The sequence below is a fragment of the Andrographis paniculata genome, unplaced genomic scaffold, assembly GCF_009805555.1.
Source record: "Andrographis paniculata isolate CXL003 unplaced genomic scaffold, ASM980555v1 Contig69END, whole genome shotgun sequence".
Taxonomy (NCBI): domain Eukaryota; kingdom Viridiplantae; phylum Streptophyta; class Magnoliopsida; order Lamiales; family Acanthaceae; genus Andrographis; species Andrographis paniculata.
The window spans coordinates 5,469,452-5,484,706 of record NW_026137605.1 but is presented as its reverse complement, the minus strand read 5'-3'; the positions used below and the strand labels follow the sequence as shown (position 1 = coordinate 5,484,706).

The 15,255-nt window shown below is 39.0% G+C and overlaps 1 long non-coding RNA gene across 1 annotated transcript; it reads right to left on the bottom strand.

The window, feature by feature from the left end:
• Window positions 1-4,846: 4,846 nt before the first annotated feature.
• On the bottom strand, window positions 4,847-8,607 carry LOC127264221 (uncharacterized). Its single transcript, XR_007841640.1, has 3 exons — window positions 8,312-8,607; window positions 5,512-8,109; window positions 4,847-5,428 (listed from the first exon to the last, which is right to left on the bottom strand). It is a non-coding gene; the product is annotated as an uncharacterized LOC127264221 (long non-coding RNA).
• Window positions 8,608-15,255: the final 6,648 nt, after the last annotated feature.

Below are 15,255 nucleotides of genomic sequence, written 5' to 3'. Positions count from 1 at the left end.
TGATTGAAATAAACTATATTCGAGGATACCTGGTACTACAAATCTAATGCCTGTGAAATCATTATGTATCCTTCCTATATCGAGGTTTATACTTAGATCACATGGTTACATACTGGAATTATAAATGTAGATACCCTAGATAAGATATTATGTACCTACAATAATAAACAAATATACTTCAATTACGATTGCATATGCCCTGGTAACCTATGGCTGGAGAACTGATATTTTCACTTGAAATATTCACTGAATGACGGTAATCATGAATGAGTTCAACCATGATAGTGGTTCCCGCGACACCCCAAAGTGTATGAAAATATAAAAAACACAAATTTAATATTGATGGTTAAACAATTCATAAATAACTAGTTAAGTTGTATGATATATGTATAATCATATTCCAAACTTCACTTGTAAATGGCTAAACAAGTCATAAGTGAGTATGTTCAATTATGTGGGTTGTTAGTGTAAATAACTATTTCCATAAATTGAAAATTGTTAGACCTATTATGTATTAATCCACACCTTTCCATACAAAATAATAATCGGTGAGGGGCATACTTGCATAGTGCATGACTCAGCTAGGTGGGCAAGTGCTCCAGAGCGGGTATGCCATACCCCATAACTGGCATGGTGTACAAAATCCTAGTACTTGTGTACCTCATATAGTCTTGCGTGTAACTGAACAACGTAATCTTATGGCAGGGTCTTCGAACTGCGTACCTTCATAGCTTCACTCTAGTGCCTGTAAGGATTTAGGAACTTGATAGATTCTAAAATAGATTAAGCCTTAATCCTCATATGTATTTTTCTAATGGATGTGACATGATGCAACACAATATGTTTGTGTACTTTATGCCCCACAAAGATCATTACCTATCAAGACCACACTAATATTGTTGGGACAGTAATACGCTACCATTAGACTTGCTTCGAGAGATCAACTAAATACCCCCAGAAAATTCTTGTGCCTCTGTTCATTTCTTTGAAACTTGTGTCATTGAATTATCATACACAAACGATAACTGTCACATACCCGCTGTTCTTGTTCATGTATCATCAAAACATTCAAATTATAACAACAATTTTATACAACTGTGATACAAATCACATGTGCAGTGGACGTGAATTTTTTGTTGAACTTGACGAATCTATCTTATCCCAAGTTAAGTTTGCCGACGATAGCACAGTGCCGGTTATGGGGAAAGGATGCATCCTTATTAAGCTAAGGAATGGAGATCACAGTTTCGTATCGAAGGTCTTCTATGTGCCGGCTATGAAAATTAATCTCCTAAGCATGGGCCAATTGTTGGAAAAAGGATATGAAATGCATTGGAAAGGGCGTTATTTGTCGATTCTCGACATAAAAAGTACACTTATTTTGAAGATCACTTTAACAAAGAATCGTATGTTTCATGTTGATGTTCCTGACGATGTGTATACATGTCTTAATGCAGGTGAAAGATGAGTCTTGGTTATGGCATCTTCCCTTTGGTCATTTGAATTTTCAAAGCTTAAAAATACTTGCTCAAAGGAATATGGTGAAAGGATTGCCAAAGATCGATCATCTCAATCAAGTAAGTGAAGCATGCATTTCAGGAAAACAAAGTAGACGGATTCAAAGCTAAAAATAATTGGCGGACGAATTATATAATAGGCCTTGTTTTCTCCAATGTTTATGGTCCGATGAGTGTTGAATCTCATGGCAACAATATGTACTTCTTGACATTTATTGATGATTTTTCTCGAAAGATTTGGGTTTATTTGCTACCTAAGAAATCTGCAGTGTTCACAAGCTTTATAAAATTTAAAGCTCATGTAGAAAAACAACGTGGTTTTTCTATAAAAAAGTTGCGAACGGATAGTGGTGGTAAATATATTTTTTCCGAGTTCAAGAGTTTTCTCGAGGATTATGGAATCGAGCATCATATAACTCCACCTTACACTGCTCAGCATAATGGAATTGCAAATCGGAAGAATAGAACCATCTTGGATATGTCAAGAAGCATGTTGAAAGCCAAAGGGTTGCTAAATTCTTTTTGGGGAGAAGTTGTGGCTTGTTCGGTGTATTTGTTGAATCGGTCTCCAACGAAAGTTGTTTGTGACTTGACGCTAGTGGAAGCATGGTCCGGAATCAAACGTAAAGTTCAACATTTGAGAGTATTTGGTTTTGTGGTCTATGTACACATTCCGGCGGTCACTCGAACAAAGCTTGATTATCGTGGAGAAAAGGCCATCCTTGTGGGTTATGCGCATGGTGGATACAAAGTTTTTAACTCAACAAAAAATAAAGTCATCATCAGTAGAGATGTCATTTTTGTGGAGGATGAAACATGGAGTTGGAGTTTGCCTCAAGTCACTCAAAGTCGGCCCATTAAATTATTTGAAGGTGCTACTCAAGGTGGAATTCATAGTATGGCTGCAGAAGTTACACAAGTCAATATTTCCAATGAAAAGCCAATACAAGCCAATGCTTCCGATGAAAGGCCAAGGCCTCAGCTACAACTTCTAGTCACACTACGTGACTATGAGGTAACTTCTGATGATATCATTTATAATAATGGAGAAATTGTGCATATGGCTATGTATGCAGATTGCCAACCTGCTTCAGTTGACGATGCAATGAAAAATACCAAATGGGTGAAAGCTATGGAGGAGCAATTGAATTCCATCGAGAAAAATTATATTTGGGAGCTTGTGGATGCTCCATATGGTTGCAAACCCATTGATGTCAAATCGGTTTTTAAAAAGAAGTTGAAGGCAAACGGAGAAGTATAGAGGTATAAAGCGAGGCTTGTGGCGAAAGGCTATGAACAAAGGCCCAGATTCGACTTTCAAAAAGTATTTACGTTTGTAGCTTGAATGGAGACGATAAGGTTGTTGATAGCCTTAGCTGCACAAAATTGTTGGAATATAGATCAAATGGATGTAAAATCCCTATTTTTGCACGGCCAGGATTTCAATCGCATGGAAGTGAGCACGAGGTGTATAAATTGAAGAAGGTCTTGTATGGACTGAAACAAGCCCTGTGAGCATGGAATATCACCAGTAGGAGTGACTTTCTTGTTGGATTTTCCAATAGCGACTGGGGAGGAGATCTTGAGGATCGAAAGATTGCTACCGGAAATTGTTTTTTTATGGTTCTACTGTTATTTCTTGGTCTTCGAAAAACAGTCTACTGTGGCATTATCAACTTGTGAAGCTAAGTATGTTGCTGCGTCCACGAATGCTTGTCAAGCTATTTGGTTGAGAAATGTGTTGGGTCAAATTGGCATTCCGGTTGAAGATTCAATACAGTTGCAAGTCGATAATGTATCGATAATTAATTTGGCCAAGAATCCTATAGCGCATGGGAGAAGCAAACACATAGACATTCGTTACCATATCTTGAGGGAAGCCGTGAATGAAGGGAAAATTGAATTGAATTTTTTAAATCTGAAGATCAAGTTGCCGATATTTTTACAAAGCCATATTAACTATGAATCATTTGTGAAGTTGAGGAAAATGCTTGGGATGTCTTCGGCGGAATATCATAATTAAGGGAGGGTGTTAAGGACTTATTATGATATTCATGGAGAATAATTATATATTAATTTGGTGATTATATAATAAAGTTTGATATATATTTTGATTTAGTGAATATTAAATAATGAATTATATAATAATATATGATTGAGTGAATAATGGATAATAAATTAGTGATATTTGTATTTATCCATTATATATATTAATATATATTGTAATAGCTTTGTAGAGAAAAAAAATCGAGAAATAAAATTTATTTTTCTCCTCTATTACTCCGTATTTTGTTAATTTTCTATTACCTTCGTCTTCCATCCATCTATTCTTTCTTTCCAAGCAACATTGCCTAAGTCAGGAGATCCAAACTCCCTCATAGGGCATTCATCATACATTTGTGTCTCTTGTACCTAGTTTCGCACTGAGGGCAAAGCTAATTCCCATCCTTCCACTCGTATTCATAACAGGCCTGCAGGCTGGAAAGGCACAGTTGCTGCAAGCAACAAATGGCTCACCATCGACAGACAGACTAACATTATCACTGTATATTTGACAGACCTGATTGCCCTTATTTCACAAGTTCTTCGTTTAGGAAATGGAGCACAATACTTTATTTACAAGAGATTTAAGATTTAAGGCTCATACTCGATATACCTTTACACCACTTCAAGGACAGATTTACCATGGAACCAAAGAACAACCGAAAAAAGGAAAAAAAGAATAAATAAATAAATTATAGTATTACCCCCAAAAATAAAAAATAAAAATGTTATTAGACAACTAAAGACTCAACAATAAAAAGTATTAATTAATCAAATTGTGAAAATAATAGTGACAAGCGATTTTTCTACTAACCTTGGTTTCTGCATCGGATTCTATAGTTAGCTACCTCTAATGAGAGTAATTGATTTGTTCACAATCAGCTATATCCTCCAAGCATCAATCAAAACTTAACATCCCCAAGCTGCTATGAGGCCCATGAAAAAAGCTGTAACATGACTCGTATTTAGAACTTCTAATCAAAAGAAGGCAAATAACAAGCTTAGATGTCATCGATCAACACATATGGTCTACAGATAGTAATAATAAAAAAGACGGCCTCGGTTTACTCAGTGGACACTTTCGGGTAGCGGCTGCGGGTTTCCACGTCATCAGATGTATTAAAATACTAAACATACAAAACAAAGGCAGATGCCAACAATGAAACACCAAACATGATAAACAAGCCTTGCAATCCACAAGACATATCACCGCAAAGAATCACAACATCTCATACAAATGTGATCAAGTAAGCCGATATTCAACAATGCTTCAGTCCACAAAAACATCCATCGTAAAAATCAACAGAGACATCAAACATCAATATCCACACAGCCAACACCACACAGGCACAAAAAAAAGAACCAAAAATCATTAATACGCACATATACATAACTATATCGTAAACTCACATGGCAATCCAAGTTGCCACCATAACCACCGTCTCCTAAAGCACCAAACTCTCCCTTGAAAAAAAAAAAAAAAGTAATCATTCAATAACACCAACAGAATCACTGCCAGGTCCAATCACCACACAAACACGGCCAAATAGAAACACCACGATCGACTCAATGAAAATGCAGAGTTGGAAAAGCAAAACTGACCGACACTACAGCCACAGTCCTTTCCTAATTTCCAGTTCCTGTGAGAAGCGTCGCATATGGAAAGTTATGAGCGTTTTTAATCAGAGTTGGGGCGCTTTAACCATTCAGCTTAGGTATTAAGCGCAAAGAGACTCAGCGAGTGAACAGATTCAGACGCTGATCCGGGTTCAATACCGAGTGAAATACTGTCCAGTCTGCGGAATAAGGCTGGATTGCTACAGCAGGCTGCCTTGGCTTTTGTCCATCAAAAAACCAAGTGCAAATTCCTTGTTGAAAATGATAGATGCTCGAAATTATTTCACTCCATGGTTAAGAAAAATTCTAAAAAGAATTTTATTGTAAATCTTACAAGAGAGGATGGCAGTCACACTAACTCCTTTGATCAAGTGGTGACGGAAATTCTGGAATTCTACTCGCAGCTGCTCGGCACCAGGGAATCTGTCTCAGAGCTGGATGATGAGGTCCTTCTTCAGGGCCCCACCATTTCGAATGATCTCCATGATACCCTCTTAGCTCCAGTCTCGCTGGATGAGGTTCATGGGGTGATTAAGGGTATGGGTATTGATAAATCCCCCGGGAGTGATGGCTATTCAGTTGGATTCTTCTTGGCTGCCTGGGACATCGTCGGGGCTGATGTTCACAGCGCTGTGTCGGATTTCTTTACGTACGGGCAGATTTTAAAGGAAATAAACCACACCAATCTTGTGCTGATTCCCAAGACCAAATCCTCTCCTGGAGCTGGCGATTTTCGACCAATTGCATGTTGCAAGGTCATTTACAAGATCATCTCAAAGATCCTTGCCAAACGGATTAATTTGGGTCTTCCTGCTCTCATTAATTTATCTCAAGGTGCTTTTGTCCATGGTAGACTCATGTCTGAAAACATACTTTTGCTCCAAGAACTTTTGAAGCATTATCTTCGGAAGCGAAGCTCCCCACGATGTCTACTCAAGCTTGATCTTAGGAAAGCTTTCGACTCCATCTCGTGGAATTTCCTGCGTAAGCTTCTGCACAAGCTGAATTTCCCGGAAAAAATTGTGAATCTCATTATGGAATGCGTCACGACGACCTCCTTCTCCATTCTCATCAATGGAGGCGCCCATGGCTTCTTTCGGGGTAAGAGAGGTCTTAGACAGGGGGATCCTCTATCTCCTTATCTCTTCATCCTTTGTATGGAGTATTTCTCTTGGCTTTTGAAATTTCAAAGTACTACTTGGGAGATCAATTACCATCCAGGCTGCGCTGATCTGAAACTTACTCACCTTGTGTTTGCGGATGACGTTATCCTCCTTTCACGTGGAGATCATCACTCCGTGGGGATCCTCATGGACTGCATTGCTGAGTTTGGGGCTGTTTCCGGCCTTCGGCTTAACGTTACTAAATCGAGTGTGCTCATTGCAGGTGCTGATCCTCCCCTCAATGATTCTCTGGCCGAGCTCACTGGTTTTACCAAAGGCAGCATCCCCTTTAAATACCTCGGTGTTTGTATTGGCCCCGGGAAGCCTAAAGTCTCTCACTTCGATGGATTGATCATCTCTATCTCAAATTACATCCGCTCTTGGAGCAGTTGTACTCTTTCATACGCGGGCAGATTGGAGCTCTTACGCTCGGTAATCCAAGGAGCCTGTTGTTTCTGGCTTTCCATTTTTCCAATGCCACCGACGGTTATCCAACATATTCACAAGCTCTGCAGGGCTTTTCTCTGGCAATCTAAAGCGGCAGCTGTTAGTTGGAACTTTATCTGCACCCCAAAGGAGGGAGGGGGTCTGGGTCTTCGTTCTTTATCGGAATGGAACACGGCGCTCCTCTGCAAATTCATATGGCGTCTTCACACTGATAAAGAGTTGTTATGGGTTAAATGGATGCACAATCGGTATTTCCGACTGCAGGATTTATGGACCCGATCAGCTCAACACACTGATTCTTTCTTTCTTAAAACCATTTTATCAATTCGGGATAAACTTGTGGCAGGCTTCGGCGATCAGCATCTCGCCATTATTGGTTTAACGCATTGGTTCGGTCTTCACAAGAACGCGTCTGCTGCCTACAGCTTCTTCAGGAACCCGAGTCCAATCTGGTTGCCTGCTCGTACGATCTGGAATAGCAATGCGCTGCTCAAACACACATTTATCCTGTGGCTCGCAACTCTCGGTAAACTCAAGACCAAAGATCGACTCCAGTTTCTGGACATCGACCCCTTATGCGTTTTATGTAAGGAACACAATGAAAATGTCAGCACCTCTTTTTCGAGTGCCCCTTTGCTTCGACAGTCTGGAATTGTATCTGCTCGTGGCTTCAAATTTCACCAGGCCTTAACAACCTCCACGCAGCGCTGGACTGGTTTAGAGACAACGTTAAACCTGGAACAGCTCTTTCTCTTATGCGACAAGCTGGCTTCGCTGCTACTATCTATTACCTCTGGACAGCCCGTAACAAAGGCGCCTTGGAAAATTTTGCCTTAGAGCCGAATGTCTCAATTGCCAAAATTAAAACTTGCTGTTTTCGTATTCTTTACTCCACAGGTAATGTACAACGAACAGGACGACCAGACATCTGAAGCTGGCCACTGGAAAGTGCACTCGAGATCAGCTGCTCGGTGTTTTGCGGCTACAAATTGGTAATCAGATTTCTATTTGCACCAGATTTTGCTTGAATCGACAGGAAAGTGCATTTGAGTGCAGCTGCTCAGTTTTTGCTGCTACAAATTGGAAAACCGGCTTCTTTACACACCAGATTTTACGGGGATCGAGTGCCTACATCTTCCATTATTATTATTGCAAATATTTTGTAATTAATCTGCTGGAACACAGATTGGGGCTCTCCCATTTTTACCTTTACTACACGATGGAATCCCCTGATTCTTTTGTCCGTGTCTGCCTGTGTGCAGACCTTAATTTCGTTATTTGTATGTCCAAACCTTAGCTTTGGTTGATCTCCCGGGGATGCCCTGAGTATTTTGTATTTACTATTTATTCATTATTTATATCTAAAATCCCTGATTTTTCTGATAAAAAAAAAAGAAAAAGAAAAATCCTAATTCTCTATTCATTCTAGCTCGGCACCAAATCAAAAAAGCAAGAATTTTTTTCTACCACACAAAAATTATACTTGACACAATATATAATTTCAATTTATCCCCAACTCCTCACCATCGTTCTACCTCCGGCTGAATCCCTCCCTCGACGCTGCTAAACTAGCCTTAGAGAAGCTCGACGCCGTAGTTCACACTCATCGAAAGCACAAATGTCTAGGAAGGAGAGGGGAAAGAGAAAGAAAAAAGATTGAGAGAACAAATACTTCCATCGAACTGGCCTTGCCTGCACCTCAAGTGCGAGGGATTCCAAATCAAGATTTTATTGTCAATTTTAGGGCCGTTGCGGAGGAGTTTTTTCAAGCGAGGGAGATGAGGCCGTCGATAATCTGAGAGAATGGTTCGAAAAGTAAGCCAATGTATGTGTGTACACTTACACTTCCAACAAATTATCCAAATCAACAACAATTCAACCACGTTTCACCACCAATGAACTAAAAACAACCAACAAAGTTGCAATACGCAAACAAAAACATAAAATATATTAATAAAATCACTAGGCAATAAAGTCACTAATTTTAAATCACTAGGCAATAAAGTCACAAATTTTAATTGATATAATGTATATTGATATATGGTATATATTGAGCACTAGAAGGTACAGAAGATCAAATGTCTATACAAGAAGCAAAGAGAAGACAAAACTCAAATCAAATTTACATTTTCAATAAATATATATATTTATATATAAATGCTCAAATTTAGCAACTAAAGGAATTTATAAAAAAAAGATATATAAAAAGAAATACTCTCTCTATCCCACTTCAAAAGGTCAATTTGAAATTTTTATAATAAATAAAAAAATTAGAGTATTTTATTGGTTAGTAGAAATATGTAAGATATTTTAATATTTTTGTCATTTGATTTTATGTATGAATTAATTGTATGTGTAACGATATATTTGTAATTTAGGTAAAAGTTAATAATATTTTGGTATTAGTGTATGATTACTTTTACTAAAATATGAAAAAAAAAAATTGTAAGTGAAACAGACGAAAATGGTAAAAAAGAATACTTTGAGTTGGAACGGATGGAGTATTTTTTTTTCAAATTTTCTAAATTAAAGATGGTGTAAATTGATCAAATATTATATATGTTATGGATAGATTGATCAATTACTAAATCAGAAGATGAACTAACTAAACAAAACTAAGGAATAAACAAAACTAAGGAATCAAGTAAGAAGAAAGAACAAATCGACCAAGTGCCACTAATAGAGCAAGAAAAAAAAAACAAACAAACTAACTTAGCGGAGCTAATAAAGAAGTAAAAGAATAATTGCAAGAGATTCAAACATAAGCCAATATTATTATAACCATGATCTGATACCACCGAATCATCTTCTAGTGGGACAGATAAAAATGACATGAGATGTGGTACAGATAAAAATGACAAAATGTACATGGTAAGTGGGACGGATGAAACATTTTCTTATAGTGATAAAAGATGAAAATATAGTTATCAAATATAAGTTTCATAAAAAAATAATTATAAACAATCAAATATTCATTAAAATATATTTTTACTTTGTATAACTCCAAAAAAAAAGTATGTATTTTAACCTTTTTTATTTTTCCTTTCTTGTACTTATATTTAACTTTAATATACCACATTTTAAATTAATATTTTCAATTTCTACCGTATTGTTTTTGTATGCCTTTCATAATGTTTTTTATTTTCTTTTTTTTTTTATCTTCTCTTTTTTGCCTTACCCACAGGTTTTTTTTTTTTTTTAAGCCAAACAACCACTTTAAAATTATATTGCCTCTATGCATATAATTATATCCACAATCAGTATATTTATTTATTTTTTTCATTTTAGTTCATATACAATGAATATATATTTTTAAAGTTAATAATTCCCTTACATTTTATGTAAATTTACCAAAATATCACTATTTTATATTATAATGTTTTCTCAAAATCATTTTAATAAATATGTATTCACGACAATCTTTTAAAACAATGAATTAATACTTTCATAAAAAAAACGAAAAGAAAAAAGTGTATAGTATTTATGTTTAGTTACGAAAAAGTGGAGGTTTGGATTTCGTTCTATGCGCTCACAAGGATAAGTTGGGTTCGTAGGGTCATATTGGGAACTCGGAGATCTGGCAGTACAATTCGGCAAGACTCGAATATAAGTGCGATAGGCTAATGGATCATTCGTTTTCGGCCAATTGATTGCAAAGTCAGGAAGCACCACTTGGATGGTTGGGCTGTCCGAAGACTAAAGGGGCGCGCTCTATGAAGTAACCAATTTGGGTGTCCAGTTTTCGTTTCTTGATTATATTTCGGGTTCTTGTATTAGCAACTCTAGCGCTTAGGGATTCGTATGTGATCTCAGGCACAACTCATCAAATTCGAAACCTGTTTTCGGATTCTACTTTGTTGGATTTCTCAAGTCAACAAATTGGCGACTACAGTGGGAGTAGAAACAACATTGCCAATCACACATCCCAAGATAGCTTCATTCGACTCCGATCTGGTCGAATTATTGAGAGAAGTCGCAGCCATATGACTGGTTCTTAGCCGCAAACCTCCAATACATCTGCGGGAAGCACGGCATCCATATCGCCCGTTCAACGGTTGAACAACCAACAAACAGCCACCATGCAAGCAATGTTGTGTTATCAACAAAATCCGATGCAAAATATGTTAGATCAAACTTTTTCAAGAGTCACATTCCAAACGGGTCCCTACACCCTCAGGAATGTCCCCATCTCGACTTCAGGCGAATCTCGCAGGGCCATCCTATATAGAGAGCATGATTCCGAGTGTCACTATTCCAAGCAGAATGGATAGGGGAAAGTCGTCTCTTACTTACCCTAATAATGTTCCAGTAGGAGCAAGAACATACCCTCTTTCGGGTTATTTGAGGGAAGAACGTCTAGGAGGACAAACACATGATCCCATCCCTATACACGACAACCCGCCACATAGGGTTGACCCTGAAGATGTCGCTCGCTCATGTTCTTAAAGTGCACTTTGGGATGAATCCTTAGATGGCGAACCGCCCAGCATATCAGAGGCCATTTCCGGAGAGAATTGTCAACGAACACCCCCTCCCAAGGAACTACCGACCTCCTAATTTTCACGTCTTTTTGGGCGAGATGGTTTTTCTACCATCGAGCATGTAGGCCATTTTACGGCTTAACTTGGTGAAGTTGGCAACGATCCATACTACAAACTATAGTTGTTCGGGCTTTCGCTGACAAGGACAACATTCTAGTGGTTTGCTAATTTGCAACCCGGACAAACCTGGGAAGGGTTGGAAGCTGCATTCCATGCCAAGTTTTTCAATCCCACACCAATAGTATCACTAACCGATTTATTGGAAACAAGGCAGATGAACGAGGATAGTGCATCTCAATTTATAGAACGCGTTCGGTTGATGAAAGGGAAGTGCCCGACTATGAGAGGGAGATGACCAATTTGGTGATTCGTAACATGCATACTAGACTAAGAGAGGCTTTGACGGCTCACGATATCCGAGATTTGGTACCGCTTGCGTCGAAGGCAGGACGTTTGGAATTTTTATTTGAGGAAAAAGATCAAAATCTAAGGAGAGGAAGATTCCAAAAAATGACTAGTATGGGGGCGGACGCATATACCCCTGAAACAACCGATTGCGAGGAAATAGAGAAGATGGCCGCCGAAGTTGTTAAAGGGAAACCTTATGTCTGCCCTAAATTAAAGCCTACGCCTAGGACAGAGTCAAACAAAGATCAGGCTACTCTTGATACCTCCAAGGCAGACGATATTTTTGATATACTGTTGGCTAATGGACTGATCTGTATTCCAAAAGGACAGCGGTTAGCCACCAAAGAAGAGATCAAAGGGCGACCATACTGTAAGTGGAATAATTTGTTTACCCATAATACTAGCCAATGCACCCATTTTTGAAAAGAAATACAAAAGGCAATTCGGGAATGAAGATTCAAGTATGTCACTCTGGGGGTTGAGCAACAACCATTTCTGAAAGTTACTGTAGCAACAATCGGCATAGCTAGAAGACATAAGTTAAAGGAAATAGTGGAAGTTCCAACCAGAGTAGCCGGACCGTTCGGACGGTACATTTGAAGTCGAAGTCAAGAACGGAACGTTCGTATATCCTAAGTCCATGCACAGGCCCCAAGCATCAAAGGAGGATAAATGGAACCGGAATCGGAAACCTTTACCCATCAATATTGACCCAAGGTTTCCTCGGATGAATCGTACGTAGATTAGGAACGCTAAGCGAAGGTTGCAGTTATGCAGGGGGAAACGGTCAAAAAGCGGTCGAAGTAAGCAGAATTAGGGAGTCTGAATCAGGTTGCGAAAGACAGGCACCCAAACAGAATGTTAGGATTCTGAGCTGAACAGAGAAGGAGCGCCCCTTTGCACAGGTAAAGAGAAGCTTTAGGTGTTCTTTCTGCCACCAAATTAATAGGGATCCTGAGGTGGATATTGCATTCGATCCCGAACCAATGGTGTTTGGAAAATTTTCACCAAACAAGGTACATGATTTACTTCCGTTGAAGCAAATTCCTTCCGAAAAAAGGAGCCTGGTGGACTCTAAGGAAAATCACGATCAGGTTACAGACTCATTCACAGTAAGGATGTTGGCATCCGTCAAATGGATGAAGAGCCAGTATGGGCTCATCTATCGGATGACCCGGTGCTTGAAGAAGAATGGGCTTCGCTGAGTCGATACGAACCGTCTAAAATGGCGAAGGTTATCTTCCCCTCGATGCCTAAGGAAGAAGTTTAACATCTGAAGCCCCTCTACGTGGATGCCTATATTTATGGGAAGCTTGTAACTACAATGTTTATTGATAATGGTGTGGTGTTTAACGTTATGCCTTTGAAAACCTTGTGCAAACTGGGTAAAACCGTGACTAACCTCACACCGATCGACATCCAAATGACAAGCTTTACTAGTCAACCTACGAAGCCAAAGGGCATGATGATTGCTCCTATAGAGGTGGGCCCGAAGACCATTTCTACTGTATTTTCCGTGGTTTAAGCAAATACGACATATTCTGTTCTGCTGGGGAGGGATTGGATTCATGCATCTCAGTGTGTGCCATCCTTGTTTCATCAGTAGTTGATGTTTTGGGAGGGAACTCAAGTCCTCACCATGGAAGCCAGCAAAAGTCCTTTCCGATCCTCGGATGCTGTTGAGAAAGTTGTTTTTTAGACAAGAAACTTCCCATTTATTTTTCAAGCAACATCGGAAAATGATTACCCATGGAAGAGCTTTAGGTTTATCAGTCACGGGTATATGTTCTCTTATGGGGAACAATTTTCAATAGCTAATAAAAGTCAACAAACGCCTTTCCCCCTTTAAAGATATGATGAATTGTTCGGATACTACAGAATATGAAGGTATTTGCAGTCTTTTATTTGAACAATTAATGTTTAGGTTAACAAATTCGTCGACGAGGTTTGATATTCAAAAGCAAAACAACAACTTTGAATGGTCGGATCTTCTAAAGAAAACAAAGTCATCTTTAATGGCTAAGGATCCATTGAAGGAATTTAATATGGGATCAGAAGAAGCCCCACGAATCATTCGTGTCAATGGGCTTTTTTCACAAACTCAATAGGAAATTCTTGTAGATTTAGTTCGGAAGCATATTGAGTGCTTGGCTTGGGATTATTCGAAGATGCTAGGGTTGGACCGAGGCTTAATCTAGCATCGGCTCCCCATCAGAACAGGTTTTAAGCCTTGTAAGCAAGCCCTCCGACAAGTCTCACCAGAATTGATGCCATAGATCAAGGAAGAAATCGAGAAGCTCTTAAAAGCCAGATTCATTCGACCTTGTAGATATGCGGAATGGTTAGCTAACATAGTCCCAATGACCAAGAAGAATGACAAGATCAGGATTTGCATTGACTTTAGGGACCTAATTTGGCCACCCCTAAGGATGAGTATGTCATGCCAGTAGCCGATATGTTTATTGATTCGGCAGCAGGCCATCAGATTCTAAGTCTCATAGACGGATACGCAAGGTATAATCAAATTTTTATAGCTGAAAAAAATGTCCATAAAACAACCTTTAGATGCCCCAGAGTTCTTGGGATCTATGAATGAACAGTTATGTCATTCGGTTTGAAGAATGCAGGGGTTACCTATCAAAGGGCTATGAATGCAATTTTTCATGATCTAATAGGTAGTTCCATGGAGGTATATATCGACAATGTCATTGTCAAGTCAACCGATTTTGAAACACACTTATCCAATCTCGAGAGAGCATTTGTCCGAATGAAGAAATACAATCTCAAGACGAACCCGATGAAATGCGCTTTTGGGGTCTTGGCTAGAAGTTTTCTGGATTTTTTTTTCCGCAGAAACAGACATGATGTGGATGCTAATTAAGCCAAGGCTGTGTTGGATATTCAGCCCCCTGAGACCGTCAAGGAGGTTCAAAGCATGCTTGGGGAAGTAAATTATTTAAGAAGGTTCCTAGCTAACGCGGCAAGTAAGATGAGGCCTATTACCAAGCTCTTGAAGGTAAAGACACCATCCGATTTCGTTTGGGGGGAAGAACAACAGAAAGCCTTGGATACTGTTAAACAAGCTCTTACCAAACCACTACTTTTAGTGCCACCCAGGCTCGGCCGGCCACTCAAACTCTACCTGGAAAATACGTACGATGCGGTGAGTTACCTTTTGGCGCAGGATTGGGATGATGGCAAGAAGATAGAAGTGTTCTACCTCAGTAAAATGTTGGTTGGACCCAAACTTAACTATACTATGCCTGAGAAGATGTGTTATTCGTTGGTCTATGCATGCACCAAATTGGAGCATTATCTTTTGCCAAGGGAACTGAGGTAATTGCCAAGTTCGATATTGCTAAATTAATTCTTCAGAGGCCTAACATGCAGGGGAGATTGATGAAATGGGAAATTAAGTTAGCCCCTTTTGCTTTATCATGAAAACCCCTTAAGGTGGTCAAAGGCCAGGCCGTGCCGATTTTTTTGCATAATTTTCCCAAACGGATATAATAGATTCTG